This window comes from Notamacropus eugenii, chromosome 1 (genome assembly GCF_028372415.1).
Source record: "Notamacropus eugenii isolate mMacEug1 chromosome 1, mMacEug1.pri_v2, whole genome shotgun sequence".
Classification (NCBI taxonomy): domain Eukaryota; kingdom Metazoa; phylum Chordata; class Mammalia; order Diprotodontia; family Macropodidae; genus Notamacropus; species Notamacropus eugenii.
In genome coordinates this window covers 135,248,775-135,262,134 of record NC_092872.1, presented here as the reverse complement: position 1 = coordinate 135,262,134, position 13,360 = coordinate 135,248,775, and the positions used below count along the sequence as shown (strand labels likewise).

Below are 13,360 nucleotides of genomic sequence, written 5' to 3'. Positions count from 1 at the left end.
ATATAATGCTGTCAGATTTACAAAATTCTTTACCCACAACTCTTCAAGGTAGATAGTGCAAGTATCGGTGACCCCTTTTTGTAGATGAAAAAATTAAAACTCAGAAAGGTAAAATAACTTCCCAAGAATTTCAAAGCTAGAAATTATCTGAGTCAGTTCTGGGACACACACCCAAAACCAGACTGTATGACACTTTGTATGAATATAAGGTTACATTAAGATGTGTATACATAGGGATATGCTGATAAATGTTTAACAACCATCTCTCTGGGGGGAGGGGAGAAGCAGAACATGTAAGTAGAACATAGTTTTAAGTTTAATATACATTATTCACACTTCCTTAAGTCTAGATAATCAACAAAACAATAAATTAAGCCCTGATTTGTAGTTTCTGTTGAGTTCCAAGGTTTAAACGCTTACATTGAAACTTTAACAATCAGCCCTTTAAATTGGTTCACATTCCTGCACATTCACCAGAACCTCAGAAACTGTACCTGTCCGGTGCTAAGGTTGGGCTCAGAATTAAGTTGGAGGTACTTTTATCAAAAAGAAAGTCTCTCAGATCTTCATAAGTAGCTAAGAAACAGACATGGAAAATCTCTGGACAAGGTCATTGGTGACCAGTGAACCATCATGAACTTTGAGATTAAGTGGGGGGATTGCTTTGGAAAATGGGGTTCACTTACATTCTGAAAAATGTCACTTTTAACAATAGTGGCAACTCCTGACTAGCCTATATCTGATAATTTGGAAAGTATATTCAGCTAGGATTGGAGGGTTTTGATGACAGAAGAATAAGATGTAAATGCACATCCCCCAGAATTACACATTTTCTAGTGTTTCTGCTCTCCACACTCATCCAAAGAGCAAGTTAACTTTTTAGCCTGAAATAGAAGGAATGAATAATTCACTCCAAAAAGAAGCGGATGAGTCTATTAATTCAAAGCTATTCATTCCCAAACAATCCCCCCCCCAGTTTTCTATCTTTTGTGCTTTTGCTTACTTTATTAATGACAATAAAACTACCTAACAAATATAGTGCTTTCTTTTTTGTAAAGCATTTTACATACCAGTCACCAAAAGCATGAATCCCTTCATTCTCTAGGACTCCCTCTTCTCAACATTTAAGGGTCCCTGGGCCTCGTCATCTACCCTAGCACTAAATCCTAAGGACCACTGTGATCACTTACAATATGAGTTCATTGACAGTAAGGATGACTGCTTTTTTCTATTTGTATTCCCAGCTTATAACACAGGCCTTGGCACATGGTAAATGTTTAATAAATACTTTTCCATTCCATTTGATTATCATATTCAATTTTATAAGCTATCATTATCCCCATTTAACAGAGAAAAAACTGAGGTACAAAGAGATTAAGTGGTTTACTCAATATCGCACAACTACTAAGGAGCAGATTCAAACTCCTTCTCACTCCAAATCCAATGCTTCTTCCATTCAATAACAATGCCTTCTCATATCACACCCTTTCTCCCAATGTGCATCCTTGGAACTATTTTATCACTGTCTGTATGTCTACTATTATCTGTTGGAGTGTATCATTTTTGTTTTACAGTCCACAACCTAGGACCACTTTCCCTTGCTAGCTTGATCTCATACTACCACGGAGGTCTAAAGGAGAAATCAACATAAAGTGCTTTAAAGATTTATATGTATGGCACTTTAGAGTTTATAGTGCAATTTACATACATTTCCTCATTTGATCTTCAGTTATGCTCAAAGGATAGTTACAATACAGTTAAGTTATGCTCCAGTCAAACTATATTACTTGCCAGCCCTTTATATAGGCTATGATTATATAAGCTAGAATACTTATTTTCAACCTCCCCCCTCCCTACTCTTCACTCTGGAATTTCTTTACAACCCTTAAAGCCTAACCCAAGTGTCATCTTCATGAAGCTTTCAGCTGAAAATGCTCAGACAACACTTCAGAAGTCCAAGTGGAAACGATGTTTTAAAAAAGAGCTATCAGTAAAGACTTCAGAAAGAAAGTGACATTAGTTGGATTTTAATGGATAGGTAAGAATTCAAGAGGACAGAGAATAATCTGAGTTGCTTCAACCAAAAACAGCATCTGACCTTGATCAGGGTAGACGACAAATCACATTGTTTCTTAAGGTGCAGCTCCAGGGTAGAGACAAGGCCCAGGAATTCTGAGGGTGAATGAAGGGGAGTTAAATGAAAAGGCTTGGTAGGAAAAGCAGTGCCAGTTTGTGGAGGTTTGTGAATGCCAGGCAAAGTAGTTTGAATTTTCTACAAAAACGGTAGGGAATTACTGACAAATTTTTGCAGAAGGGCCAAAATTATACATAAAGAAAACTAATCTAGCAGTAATATGACTGATGGACTGAAGTAGGGAGAGAATGGAGGTGAAAGGACCTTTTGGAAGGTCACTGAAACAGTACAGGGGGTGGCACTAGTGAGAATAACGACAGGTGTGAGAGATGGTACAGGGACAGAACTGGCTGGACTTACTAACTGACTAGACATTAGCGGTGAGAGAGGAGAAACAGAAAGTTACGAAAATTAAAGTTTGGATGACTGGTGGTGCCACTGACATAAACCCTAAAGACAAAAGATGAAGCAAGTTCAGGAGCGAAGCTCAGTCACCAATGACATATCCAAGCAGCAAAGTCTTGTAGTCGAACAGAGATGAGGGGCAAAAGCTCAGAAGTTGGGCAGAAGATACAGATCTGGGGGTCTCCTGCATAGAAGTCGTAGCTGAAGCCATGGAAGTAGACGAAATTGCCAACAGAGGGGATGAAGAAAGAAGAGAGAAAAGAATCAAAGATAGAACCAAGGAAGGAATTCAAGGTCCTGAACAAGGGATTTAGTCAAAGAAGGGGGGAGAGAAGAACATCTTAAAGACAAATTTGGCCATTTTGCCTAGCCAATACATCCTTCACCCAAAGAGAAACTGCTTCTCCTCCAAGGAACAGACCAAGACATTTTGAGCCTTGAGCAAAAGATGTAAAAAAAAATTACAGGGTGTGTTTTCACCATTAGGACACTAAATATTTTAAAGCAAAAACTTTTTTTCATACATGCAAAAGCACAGGAAAAAAGGAGAGAAAGTAGAACAAGAAGAGAATAGAGAAAAACAGGGAAAGATAAGACGCAAGGGAGAAAAGATGTGGGGGACGTCAGCTGTCCCCTGGGAGTCTTCTCTCATTATTCTCCTTTGGAAAGCTGAGCTCAGCCCTGTCCAAATGAACCACAAATCACTCAGTATCTTCAGCAGCCAACCACTCTTCTAAACTCTACCGCAACACCTTTAAATGCCTCAGACATTTCCACTCAGACATCTCCTTTTCACCTGCAACCCAACATGACTAAGCTAACCAAAATAATTGTGTTTTTATGAATTCTAACCTATCCCTATTACTGAATTCCCTATATCTGTCCATAGAACTACATGGTAATGTATAGCACTAAACTTGAAGTCAGAGGACTTGAGTTTAAATCCTGTCTCTGCCATATACTATGAGACCCTGGGCATGTCCCTTAACCCCTCTGAGCTATTTCCTCATCAACTTAAAATGAGGAGGCTGGATTGAGTGATCCTTTCCAACTCTAAAGGAAGTCTCCATAAAGCACAAAATCTCTCGGTCAGGTATGATGAGAAAAGAAGGAAACAGGAGATGGAGGAGTGTTGAGATAGAACAAGTCAGACACAATGTCTGTCTGATTCTTCTTTGTATAATGTCTCTTGTCTTGCTTTCTTTCTAGATTATTAAAACAGCCTCCTAACTTGTGTCCCAGTCTCTAGACTAGGGGTGGGAAATTTGCAGCCTCAAAGCTACATGTGACCTTCTAGGTCCTCAAGTGCAACCCTTTGACTGAATCGAAACTTCACAAAACAAATCCCCTTAATAAAAGAATTTGTTCTGTAAAACTTGGACTCAGTCAAAAGGCTGCACTTAAGGACCTAAAGGGCCTCATGTGACCTCAAGGTTGCAGATTCTCCACCACTGCTCTAGATTCTTCCCCAATCAAATCCATTCAACATACCCTCAAATAAATTTTCCTCAAATTTCACTTTGTTCCTGTTAATCCCCTGCTCAGAAACTTTCAATCCCCATCAGCTACTGGATAAACTCATAAATTTGACATTTAAGAATCTTCATAGTCTGGTCCCAGATTACCTCCCTAACTTTCCTACCCTTTCCCCATCCTCTCCTCAATCTGACCCCTCCACTCCAGGCAGCCAGATCTATTCACTGCCTTCTAAACATGCTTTATAATTCCCACCTTTGAATCTTTGCTCCACCTGTGAAATTCTTTCTTCCACCTTCTTCAAGACTCAACTGAAATCCTACATTTTAAAATATTCCTCCTTTCTTTTATCACACTAGCCCAAAATGACTACCCCACTTCTCTGAATCCCTACATCACTTTTTGTCAGTGACATGCAATTGACACCTATACTCCCTCCCCTTCTTCACTTGCTGAATTTTTAGCCATTCTTTAAAATCAACGCAAAATCCAGTAACCCAAATTCCAGGAAGTCTTCCGTTTCCTCCAATGATTTTCCCCTCCCAGACCTTATATGGTACTCTGCTTTGTTTTGTACCACTCTGATTTTATCATGTAACATTGTACACTAAAGTTATTTTTATCTGTCTTATTCCCCCCACTAAACTGTAAACTCAAAGAGAGCAGGCCTATCTTTTGCTTAAACTTTGTATCTCACCTAATGCTCAACCCAGGATTACATATAGTAATCATTGTCGAATCAATATACTGACTTCTATTTATTAGTAAAGTTTTGAATACACATTGCTATGTAACTTCCCAACTACGCAGTACCTTTTGAAAGAGGGGTTTTTGTGTAATTTGCATTTTTGTATTCCCCTCCCATGGCATTTAGCCAATAACAAACATTGAATGTTTTGACTGTCTGAGGGAAAGATGCCTTGTTTCAATCAATCAACCAATCCACAGGAATTAATTACCCAGAATAGTGCTGGAACTATAATCACAGTTGTGAGACAAAATCGATTCTCAGGAAGCTTTATTGTACTGAGAGATACCGTAACTTTACAGATAGCATTTTACACATAGCATAGATACATAATATTTTACACATAGTATGTATACAAATATAAGTACATAATGAGGGAGAGATAGAAGGGATACTAACAGGAATCAAGAGGAAATGCCTCTTAAATGTGGTGGCATTTGAGGTGAGTTTTGATAGGATCTAAGGATTCAAAGTGCTGGAAGGAGGGAAGGGCATTTCAGGTGTCTGAAACAACCTAGACAAAGTCACAGAGGAGGGAGATGAACTCTCACAAGCTCAGCCTTATCACTGTTCCAGAGGTTCTTTACCGTGAATAGATTTCAGGGGGTCTGTGAACTTGGATGGGAAAAATTACACTTTTATTTTCACCAACTCCTAACTGAAATTTAGCATTTCCATTGCTAGAATGGTGAGGAGTGCCTTCCATTCACTAGGCTGCCAAAGGGGTCCTTGACACAAAAAAGGTTAAGAACCCCAGCCCTAATCCCTTTAGAGCAGGGGCCTCTTTTGTAGCAGTCCATTCAGGAGGATTCCCACTTTCCTGCCTAATTCTCACTGCTTAATTGTAGAATGGGAGTTGATGTTTTAGAGGGGTTCAGAGAAATTAAATAAATGATATCAAAAGGAATGCATGGGCATATTATACTGAAGACCACTGTATTTGATCGTTCTGTTCTCCACTCAGTAGGAATAAAGTCCACCTAAATCAGACCACATACCCACATCACCTTAGGCAAGTAAGTTGAAAAAACAAGTCAAAATAATTACAGGTATTAGAGACCTTACAACTCTAGTCCAACCCCCTTCTTTTACAGATGAGGCAACTGAGGTTCATATTCTAAAGCACATTCCTAGAAACCTAAACTGATTGCTTCACTCACAGAGGGAGGGTTCCAAACCCGAAGAATTCCATAGGAAACTAAACTTTTATTTTAAAAATAAACTGTTAAGCTGTTTGAAGACAAAAGTAACTCTGTCCCGAGCCAATTCTAAAACAGGGCACAAGGAGGGCAGGTATTTTGAAACAAACTTTGGAGAGCTCATCAGAGCTGGAACGGACAGTGAAAAGAGATCCAGAACATCATAGAAAGCTGACTGTTACAGCTTAGCTGAAACTAACACACACTTGCAACAGAGGCTTTTTGGAAGCCAGTTTTTTTTTTGTTTTTTGTTTTTTTTTTAAGAGGCCCCCTCCTATCGTGGAGGCCCTAGAGTGGAGCGTGGTTAGCTTATACCTAAATCCAGCACAACTCTCCCCAAGCCAGGAGAACAGGCGGCCCCATCCCCGGCACGCAGGGACGCCTTTAGAGTGGGGCGGGCGGGAAGAGAGGGCTGGGTGGGCAGGGTCTGCTCCAGCCTCCACCCGGCGGTTGGAGGCCCATCCCCTCTCCCGGCCAGGGCTCCAGTGAGTAAGGAGACCCTGCCCGGGAACTGGAGAACAGCAAATTGCGCCAGACTGGCCAAGCCTGATTGAACTTGATTGAAAGTTAAAGCCCCGGCGAGGAGGCGCGGAGCAAAGGCACCGACGAGCTCCAGGAACCCCGGGCACGGGACGGAAAGATAAAAGAATGGACACCCACAGTGGCATAGACACACGCACACAAACACCAGGGTGCACGCGTTCCCCAAGCCCCAAAGCAAGATCGCAGGGGCACAAACTCCAGGGCACCCAAGTTGACACACCCACTCGCCAGCGCCGCGTGCAAGGACACACACACACACACACACACACACACACACACACACACGCACGCACGCACACATACACACACACTCGCACGCACGCTCCCCCAGACCCAGAGCGGGAAGTTCCCCTGCATGGGAGGCCACTGCCAGTGGCCAGGGAGAGGACAGCGGCGGGAGGCGCGTGGTCCGGGCTGGGCGGGCAGCTCACCTGGCGCTCAGTGTCCGGGAGCGGCCGGAGCGGCTCGCCTTCACTTGCCTTCCCCTGCCTTGCCGTGCCTCGCCTCGCCTCACCTCCTCGTGCTTCCCGGAGCCTGGCAAGCGCTGCCCGCCGCTGCATGGACTGTGCCCCCCACCCTGGCCCCGGCTGTGCCCACCGGCCCGGCTGGCCCGCGCTCTGGCTCCGGCTGCCTGGGCAGCGGGGTCGGGCACGCTGTGCTCTGGCTCCCGATTTCTGATCCCCACTCCCGGCTACCTCCGTCCTGTCCCTCCTCCCTCTCCAGCTCCCCCGGCCTCCCGCTGTCAAAAGGCGCCCCCTCCTGCCTCCCCCTGGCGGCCGGCTCGGGCAAGGGCATCCCCTCTTCAACATCACCGGCTGACTGAAGGCAGAGGAGCTCTAGGCATGGGTGACTGAGGATGGGTAAAGAAAAACTCTATGGCTTCGGACCCAAAGCTGTCTGTCCCCTCTCCCTCCTACCGCCTTGTAAAACCTTTACCTATCCACTTCCCAGAAGGCATGAGCCTGAGATTCTAGGAAACCAGAGATAAGGCACTAATTGGCCGTGTGACCCTGGGCAAGTCACTTAACCACTGTCTGCCTCAGTTTCCTCAACTGTAAAATAAGGATAATAATAGCGTCTGCCTCCAGGGTTGTTGTGAGTATCAAATGAGATAATATTTGCAATTTTTTAAGGTGCTTAGCATTGTACCTGACACATAATTTAGACACTAAGTGCTTGAGGGGGAGGGAGCCGGAAAGAGAGAGGGAGGAGGAGGGGGAGAGAGACAGACAAAAGAGAAGAGATAAAGAAAGGAAGGAAAGAAGGAAGGAAGGAAGAAAAAAAAGAATGGAAAAGAAAGGAAGGAAAAAAGGTAGGAAGGGAAAAGAAAGAAGGAAGGAAGAAAAGAAAGAAAGAAAGAAAAAGCTGGAGGTTCTGGATTCATAGGTTTTCTAACTGAAAGGGGCCTTACAGATCATTTTACAGAGGAGGAAAATGACACCTAGTGAGATGAAGCAGTGTGCTCAAGGTCTTACAGGTAGTAGTTAGACACAGCATTGGACTTGGAGATGGAGGGCCCATGGTCAAAGCCTGCTACTTTACTATCTTTATGACCTTGGATAAGTCAAATTACTTCTCTGAACTTCAATTTCCTTCTGTGTAAAATGCCAAGTTTGGACTAGAACTATGATTCTGTAATTCTTTCTAAGCAGCAGAACTAAACTCACATCAGCTCTTTCAAATTCATGGTCTCTTACCACACAGGTAAAGCCAATGACTCTAGGGTTCCAGCCATCTCAGTGACATTTGGGGGACACTGCCCCATTTGAAGACTTCCCGCTCTGTGTCTCTCATCTCCATCTCTGTATATCTCTTTATATCTCAGTCTTATCTCTGTATATCTCTCACACCTTCTCTTTCATATGCATACACATACACACACACACACACACACACACACACACACATCCCTTCCTTAGGAGGGAACTGCAACAACCTAAGGGATTCATAGTTTCCCAGTGTTTCTTTACCATTTTCTAACTGGCATCAGTCATTTAACACTCTCAGTCTCCTTGATACACGAGGACCACTTTCTATTGAATCAGCAGAGGACAGAAATACAATGTCTAGCGTCCTTGAGCATTTACGTGTCCTCTGCTGATGGAGAGCTCGCCGTCGGTCACAACTATAAATGTATCAATGACAATCATCCTACAAACTGTAAGATACTTCAGATCTCAGTAGAATCTACACATGAATTTTAATTGGATCCCCTCTGTATTTCTGGAGCCCTCTTAGCTTACTAATTAGATGGGTTTGTTAATTCCTGCCTATAAACCTAAGGAAGGGACTCTGAGAGAAAATGAATAAAGAAATGTCATGAATCGATTACTCTGCTCCTGACAGTCCAGTTCCCAACTCTGCCCCCTGTCCCTTCCACCCTCACACTGGGAATTCTCCAATTACACTAAATCTCCAGTCAAAGGGGGGCAATAATACGACCTATAACTGATATTTATATAATGCTTGGAAACTTACCGAGCAGTTTGCTACACATATTATCTCATTTGAGCTTACAAGAGTCCTATGGAGTAAATAATATTTCATATACATTCGTACACGTGTCTATGTGTTTATGATCCTCAAGCCACCAGACTTCCTTCAAGCCTGGCCCTTTCATCCTTCAACAAAGGGAGAAATCATTGTGGAGAAGGGACCCACTTTTCTCATCACTACTAGCAATAATTGCTGACAAACTGCCATGAAGAGGCAAATAGGTACAAAAGCCCTAGGAGTAACAGCATCCCCCTTCCCCACCCCCGGCCTACTTCCAGCCCAACCCTCAAATCCATCGACTAGGGAGGCAGCTCCTGTGGAGAAGGGCCTAGCCATAACCAACAACTGCCTCTTACATGGCAGACAAACCAACCTAGCTGAAGCTAGGGCACCCCAAGGGAGAGACAGGAGGCAGCGTGTACCAAATAGAGCAAACTATCGCCACCACCGTGACCATCATCTTCCCTCAGACCCTGCCGGAAACAGTCCAGGACCCTGAACCCAAGAGCCTTAGGAACAGCAATGCCTCCAGCCCAGCGTCTGAAGTCATCACCCTGGGAAGCAATCCCCCATGGAGATAGAGGCTGGAAACTGCTCCTGCAGGAGCTACAATCACATTTATTGAAAACCCAGAAAAGAGAGCTTTTGTAACCAAAGCCCTTAACACTGTCAAATGGTTCTACATCAGAAACTGTTAGGATTTTATCAGGGGAAATGACATTAAGCAAAAGGTACAATCATCTGCTTTTCTACTGTACCCTAAGGACCCTAGGACCTTCCCATCTGACTTGCAGATGAACTCCTCCATTTTGTTTTCTCCTCCATTAAAATGGAAGCTTCCTGAGAAGAACAATGCTTTGCACATAGTAAGCACTCAAAAAGTGCTTCACTCATTCACTCATTCATTTTACAAGTGGGGAAATTGGGGCTCAGGGAAATGTGATTTATCACATAGCCTGTGTCAGTGTCAGAAAATGAACTCAGATTCTCCTAGATCCAAGTCCAGCATTCTATCTACTAGATGGCGATGCTTTTAGAGCAAGGGTTTACAGCTTTTTTGTATGTTATAAATCTGTTTGGCAATCTGGTAAAGCCTAAGGACTTTTTCTCGGATTGCCTCATTGCCTACATTCGTAATTAAAGGAAATGCTAAATTTCAGTTAGAGTTGGTATAATAGTATTAAGATGTATTTCTCCCATCTGTGGTCACAGATTCCTTAAAATCTATCCATGGACCTATTGGAGTCCCCAGGTTAAGAATGCCTGTTCTACAACTATGACTGAGGAAAGAGAAAATGAAGAAAATGAAATTAAGATAAGAAGATACCCAACCAATAAAGCTGAATGTTCTGAATAAGAATGCTCCCCCTAACACTACTAGCCATGGCATCATGGACCAATTGCTTAACATCTCTGAGTCTCAGTCCCCTTGCCTGTAAGATAAGGATAATAACAACTACAATACCTAGCCCACAAATAAATTATCATGAGGTTCAAATAGATAACATATGTGTAGGGAGTGTGTCTATATGTTACCCATGTATTATATGTGTGTTCAGATGGGGTTCTCTAGATGTGGTTCACAGGAGAGTATGAAAAGATATCTGTAGATGCAGGAGTAGGGAACCTGTGGCCTCGAGGCCACATGTTGTCCTCTAGGTCCTCAAGTGCAACCCTTTGACTGAAGCCAAACTTCAGTCTTTTCCATCCACCCTTCTCCAAGGAAGACTTTGATTCCTGCTGAGAGGAGGGACTGTGAGGCTTGCCACTTTTCTCCTCAGAGCAGGAGTAGTAGGCTCCAATTATATGTATCCACCCCTATAAATGTTGTTAGTCTAGGAGGAATAATTTTTACATTCAAGTTGTACTACCGGTCAATATCCTTTACTGGTGAAAAATGCCCCAAATTATATATCTAAAACTTGACTCACTTTTCACTAAATGCTCACTAAACACAAAGACTGCACATAGAGAATAACAATCAAATACATTTCTCCAAGCCTATAACAAACAGAAATAGAAATAGGTAAGAATATGCCTCACAATATACAGAGTGAATGAACTCTCCCACTGGGAGCAAGATATTTCAACTCACCTAAAAGAGTACCCAGATCTCACTCAAAGGAAAATTCCTCAAAATCTCTAGTGTGGTAAGGAGAGGACAGAGCCATGATCAAGTGCCAACTCCTCTACATGTCAGCTTCTTCCCAGAGTCTTTCCTTTCTTGTTGCTCTCCCTTAAGGAAATCTCAAATCTGTATCTTTTCTTTCCAAGCTGGAAATCACAAGACCAAGTTCTCTCCTCTCCCAAGCTCTCACCAATGCTCCCCTTCATGCAGGAGCAGAGCACTGAATAATTATTCTCCAATGAGGAAAGTCTTATGCAGATGGACTTGAACTCAGGGTTACATATTTAAGATGCTTTGCAGACTTTAAAGTGTCCATTACATAGTCAGCTCTGAACTGGGAACTGTGGTATATACAGATGTAGAAATGTAATTTCTGTCCTCCAATTGTTTGGGAAAGAATACCAACAGTGGAAGAGCAAAAAAAACCATAGACAGGTAGATAGATGATAGATAGATAGATAGATAGATAGATAGATAGATAGACAGACACACATATGTATATCTGTATATTATGTATATGTGTATATGTGCATGTGATATGTATGTGTATATGTATATGTATACATGTGTGCATGTGTAATATGTATATACACATGCATGTGGATATGTGCATTGTGTGTGTGCACATATATGCACACATATATACATACATATAGATTAGAAACATGTGCATCACCTTACGTGTTCTGAAGAAAAGATCAAGGAGACCTGAGTAGTCAGAGGAAGGGGGATAGGACACTTCACAATCTACTAAGATAAGTAAAATTCCACTGTATGTAAACAAAGGAAAACATTGGGGGCATTAGAGAAAAACAATCTAAGCAAAGCATGGGGGGAGGACCTAAGTATACACTGTGCTGGGGATCCTTGGGAAGGTTGATTGGATCATAGTAAAGAGTTCTCATTGGAGAGCAGTGTGAGGCATAAGGTTGGATAGATAGAACGAAGTCAAATTGTGAAGAGCCTGGAAGTCAAGCATAAGTTCAGGTTTTCTGTTTTAGGAAATAAGGGTCTTGAAAACAAATAGCCTTCATCCTGTCCAGAGTGGGTGATTGAGAAGGCCTGCAGAGGCACTTCAGATCAGAATTGTCTGTGCTCCAAGGAAAATCTGGGTCTTGAGTACTTTCAAGGTGAAACAGAAGCCTGGAGGGTTATTTATGAAAACACAGGTGCTGGCCATGTAACAATGAAGATAATGTCCCCAAGTGACCTGAACACAGGAGAGGCAGGTGTGGCCAGAACTGGGGAGGGGGCCAAGAATCAAGGAAGCAATAGCAATAGCAACACTTCACAAACTTTTAACTCTGCAGGGTTTGCAAAATGCTTTACATAAGTTATCTTATTTGATCCTCCCAACAACCATATGAAATAGAACCTATAGAGCAAGTTTTATTAACCTCATTTTACAGATGAGGAAACTGAGGCACCAAGAGATTGATTTGTCCAAGGTCAGACTGAAAATAAGTATCAGAACCAAGATCTAGACTCAGATCTGAGCCATAACTCAACAAAAAGAGTAGTACTAGTAGTAATCGGAGTGGTAGTGATGGAGTAGTGGTAATGGTGGTGGTAGTAGCGGTAATAAAGTAATAGTAGCAGTAGTAGTAGAGATGGTGGTGGTGGTGGTAGTAGTAGTGGTAGTGGTAGTAGATGGCGAGGAAGAAGAGAAGGAGAAAGAGAAACAGCAGCAGCAGCACTAGTGGTAGTAGTGATAGAATGGTGGGAATGATAGTGGTGGTAGTGGTAGTTGTAGTGGTAGTAGGAGTAGGAATAGGAGGAGTAGTGATAGTATTAATAGTGGTAATAATAATGGGGGGGCAAGGGTAAAAGGAGTAGTAGTAATAGCAGTTGAGTGATGGTGGGGAAGTGGTGGTAGTAGTAGCAGGGAGGAAGAAAAGGGGTATGGTAGTGGTAGTGGTGGTAGTGGTATTAATAGCAGTGGTAGTGGCAGAAGTGGAGGCAGTTAGGGTGGTTCAGTAGATAGAGCTCTAGGTCTAGAGTCAGGAAGACCTGAGTTCAAATACAGCCCCAGACACTTACTAACTGTGTAATCCCAGTCAAGTCACTTAACCTTTATTTGCCTTTGTCTACTAGAGAAAGATATGGCAAATCACTCTAGTATTTTTGTCAAGGAAACCCCATGGACAGTTTTGGTGTGATATAGTCTACAGGGTCATAAAGAGTTGGACACAACTAAACAACTATAGCAAGTGATGGTAACAGTAGGGAAG

The 13,360-nt window shown here is 42.6% G+C and overlaps 1 protein-coding gene across 2 annotated transcripts in view; it reads right to left on the bottom strand.

The window, feature by feature from the left end:
- Positions 1–7,208, bottom strand: part of THSD4 (thrombospondin type 1 domain containing 4) — a 946,642-nt gene extending 939,434 nt beyond the window's left edge. Inside the window, exon 1 of one of the 2 annotated variants that reach the window (XM_072615569.1) lies at positions 6,937–7,208. The gene's annotated coding sequence lies outside the window, so the exon portion shown is untranslated. The remainder of the gene's footprint in view (positions 1–6,936) is intronic. The other variant, XM_072615563.1, reaches the window with a different exon arrangement.
- Between the last annotated feature and the right edge of the window lie 6,152 nt (positions 7,209–13,360).